The sequence below is a fragment of the Hylobates moloch genome, unplaced genomic scaffold (genome assembly GCF_009828535.3).
Source record: "Hylobates moloch isolate HMO894 unplaced genomic scaffold, HMol_V3 SCAFFOLD_3, whole genome shotgun sequence".
Classification (NCBI taxonomy): Eukaryota; Metazoa; Chordata; class Mammalia; order Primates; family Hylobatidae; genus Hylobates; species Hylobates moloch.
In genome coordinates, this window is record NW_026652278.1 from 174,772,133 (window position 1) to 174,776,477 (window position 4,345).

Sequence of the window (4,345 nt, forward strand, 5' to 3'; positions counted from 1 at the left end):
AGGCACCCACCACCACGCCTGGCTAATTTTTTGTATTTTTTAGTAGAGATGGGGTTTCGCCAAGTTGGCCAGGCTGGTCTTGAACTCCTGACCTCAGGTGATCCACCTGCCTTGGCCTCCCAAAGTGCTGGGATTACAAGCGTGAGCCACCTTGCCCAGCCTCAAAATAGTCCTTCTTTTGGCTTTTATGTTATCTCTCCTTCCTAGCTTTTTTCTTTTCTTTTTTTGGCTTAGGCAGCTAGGAAGCACAGAGCTCTATTTTCACCTGAAGCCACAAGTATTTGAGGAATTATGTGCTCAATATTGTTAGATGCCGCATATGCACAGATATATAGGAAGTTACACGGATTTCAGCCTAGCTGAAGAAAAGCAGCAACAGGGAAATTAGAAGCAGTCAAGCAGCCAGAACAAATGTAAATGTTACCTTATGCAGCCTGCGGGAATGAAGCACAACAGGACATGTGGGTGCGGTGGTGAGCAGGGCCGGCTGTACTGAGAAGGTCGGTGAGCAGCGTCCGGAGCGGAAAAGGCAAAGGCGAAGTGGCGTCCAGCAAGCTCGCCATGTTGAGAAGGTAACACAGTGAAGCCCCGCCCAGCTGGGCTGGAAGGCGCAAACCGGAAGGAACGTGACCCACAATTGGAAGCGGGCAACGACGAGCGTTGACGGCTCGTGAGCAAGACCCGGAAGCGTGCCCGCTTCGGCAGCGCATGTACTAAAATTAGAACGGTACAGGGAAGATTAGCAGGGCCCCGGTGCAAGGATGGCACGCAGATTCCTGAAGGGTTCCAAATAAATAAATAAATGAGTAAGAACAGGAAGTGGTACTGGGCGTTTCAGGAATAATAACGAGCAGCGGGGAACGAGGGCTCTGCGGGGCTCATGGCGAGTTACGGAAGTTGTTACTAATCTGCCTTGTGAGGAAGACAGAGATCGAGGTGTTGGCAGTGAAATGGAAAGTAAGGGGTGATTAAGGGAAAATATTTGAAATTGAAGAATTGACAGGGACCGATGGTTTGTTAGGCATTGAAAATAATAACAAACGTGGTAGGCTGCTTCTCAGTGAGCTCCCGCTCTCCCCTTTCTCCTGGGAGCCACGCTGCTGTGGGAGATCTTCCCCCAGTGTGGGCTAGACCTAGTGACTCATTCCTAACGAACGGAATATGGCAGAGTAAGGGGTCACTCTTACAAAAGACTGTGGCTTCCACCTGGGGTGTGAGTGGCCTCCGGGGAGACCCGCATGACAATGAAATGATGTCCCTGGACCAGAGAACTGTCAGCAGTCCCACGAGTGAGCTTGGACGTGAACGCGTCCCCCGATCCCCCACGTTCAGCTGTGAGATGACCGCCGCCCTGGCCACAGCCTTGACTGCAGCCTTGTGGAGAACGTGGGCCAGAGGATGCTGCTAGGCCACGCCTGGACTCCTGAGCCACAGGGACTGTGAATGGATCAAAGTGTGCTGTTTGAAGCCGCTGAATCCAGGGGGCATTAGTTACACAGCAATGGAGAAAATGTACAAGCTTACAAGACGAAAAATAACTTTCATCTCAAATATAGGACACCAGTTTATTCAGTTTACATATTTGGAGATACGGTTTTTCTGAAAATTAACCAAAGGGGGAACGAGTAAAGAAAAAGAAACATCGAAGCAAGGAAAGGAAGAGAGCCCACATCTAATAGAGGGAATGTCGTTGCCCTTTAGTACAGAAGACAGAGATCTCTCTTCCACGGGTAACGGCTCTCCTGTCTTAGCCATCTACTTGCTGTCCCCAGCATTATGCAGCGACATGTAACTGGACTATGTTCAGAAAATTAAAATGACATATTCGAGGTAAATATCTAGGAACATTTCAGACCTTAGGAAGTGGAAGAAATACCTCCTGTCTACAATCTCCATATTTCCTAATAGATAATGCAACTCATTCTGCTACACGTCAGTTAGTTAACTAGCAACACCTTTTCCAATGCTGCCCAGTGCAGGAGTTCTTTGAAAGAATTACTTGTTTCAAAGAGGTCGAAGTGCAGAGTACAATGGTGGTCGCCAGGGGTTGGAGGCATGGGGCAAGGGGAGAGGTTGGTCAAAGGGTGCATAGTCTCAGTCAGATAAGATGAGTGTGTTCTGGAGACCTATGTACGAGACGGTGCTGTCAATAATAATGTATTATTGTATACTTGAAATTGTTAAGACAGAAATGTTCTCACCACAAGAAAAACCAACAACTATGTAGGTGATGGATGTTAATGACTTTGACTGTGGTAACCGTTTCACAGTGCGTGCATATATCAAAACTTCCCACTGTGCACTGTAAATATACACAATCTTTGCTTATACCTCGATAAAGCTAGGATGGGAGAAGGAAACACTATTATAAATCACAGCACACTTGAAGGAAAGAGGAACAGACACCTATTTCAACATGTAAGATCACAACAGAAAGAAGAATGTGAGTTCCATGAAGGCAGGCATTTGCCTTGTCCTCATCGTAGTCCCAGGCCCTGGCGCATGTTAGATGGTCCCTAGTGATGGGGTGAGTATAATTAATAATGGAGACGAATACTCAGGGTCCTTAAACATATGCACAAAGCGAACACACTTTATCCTCTATGCAATTCTATATTAATTAGCACTCTTAGTTTATAAGCTTACTAACCATGTTTTGATGAGTGATTCTGTCATTCAAACTTTCAAGCCCATTGCCAGAAACCAAAGCTATTGGTCAGTGTGTTAGTGGTCTCCAGGGAAACAGAAGCAATGGGATGCACGTGGTGGATAATTTCACATGTCAGCTTGGCTGGACCAGGATGCTCAGATATTTGGTCAGATGTTATTCTGGATATTCCTGTGAGGGTGTTTTTGGATGAGACTGATGTTTCAATGGGTGAACATGGAGTAAAGCAGACTTCTCTCCATAATGTGTGTGTGGGGAGGGGGGGCTCATCCGAGCAGCTGAAGGCCTGAATGAAACAAAGGCTGATATCCCCCAAACAAAACATGCTTCTGTAGCAGATGGCTGCCGGCTTTAACTGCAGCAGTGCCTCTTTCTTGGTCTCCAGCCTGCTGGCCCATTCTACAGATGCTGGACTTGCTAGCCTCCACAATCTTGTGAGCAAATGCCTCCAAATAGATCTCTCTCTCTGTCTCTCTGCACATCGTATTAGTTCTGTTTCTCTGGAGAGCCTTAACACAATGTGTGTGTGTGTGTGCACATGCACATTCACATATAGTTTTTTTAGTAATTGTTAATTATTTTTTAATAATTTTTTTTAGAGATGGGGTCTCCCTGTGTTGCCCACACTGGTCTCGGATGGGCTCAAGCAATCCTCCCACCATGGCTTCCCAAAGTACTGGGATTATAGGCATGAGCCACTGTGCCCAGCCTAAAGAGATGTGTTTTAAGGGAAGGTCTGATTCTGCAGTTCAAGTCTGAAGGCCACCTGCTGACAGAATTCCCTTTTCTCAGAGGGCGGTCGATTTTCTCTTAAGCCCTTCTTCAACTGACTGGATGAAGGCTGCACACATAATGGAGGGGAATTGGCTTCCTCAAAGCCTACTGATTTAAATGTTAGTCCCATTTTAAATATATCCTTACAGAAACATCTGGAATAATGTCTGACCAAATATCTGGGTACAGTGATCCAGCCAAGTTGAGACATAAAATTAACCACCATGGCCTACATTTTTATCTTTTTGGCTGCAATTCTGTCAAAGGCTTCTGCTCTTCATAACATCTCACTCACTAGCTCCATGAAGCCATATGATACAAACCTTGCCTGTGTAGCCTTCACTTTTTTCCAAAAGAAGTCTATTAAACGCCAATCAAGTATCTTCTCCTCCAAGCTCAGTGGCTTGGGCCTCCAACAGCTGTTGCCTATTCCTATCCATCTCCCTGAGCTACCCTGGCATTCTTATCAGGATACTGGAGGAATCTATCTATGTGCCTCTGAAGATTCAGCACCCAAACATGATAGAAATCACGGTGTTCACACTGTATCTATATATCTGCTCATCCCTTTAAATCATTCCAATAACCCAGATTAGAATCAGTAATAGGACTCAGCTGCTTTCTTTATACCATTGATGGTTCTGGTTTAAGGACCATCAATGGTATAAAGAAGGCAGCTGAGTCCTATTACTCAGCTGCTGGGTATAAAGAAGAGAAAATGGTTTGAAGTTGCTAGACATCCAGCTAACATCCTCAAACCATTTTTCTTTAACTTCTAACCAAAATGCCAAGAAAATCAGGAGGGCAAGGTTAACATTAACAACATAAGACAGACCACCTAATGTCAGACTGTGCATGGTGTTCATGATAATAATAACAAAGAGGAAACTTGCCTGAGAAAAA

General features: G+C 45.4%; 1 non-coding gene across 1 annotated transcript; it reads left to right on the forward strand.

The window, feature by feature from the left end:
* Nucleotides 1–687: 687 nt before the first annotated feature.
* LOC116466143 (U6 spliceosomal RNA) lies at nt 688–796 on the forward strand. The gene has a single exon (XR_004247396.1). It is a non-coding gene; the product is annotated as a U6 spliceosomal RNA (small nuclear RNA).
* The last annotated feature ends 3,549 nt before the right edge of the window (nt 797–4,345 follow it).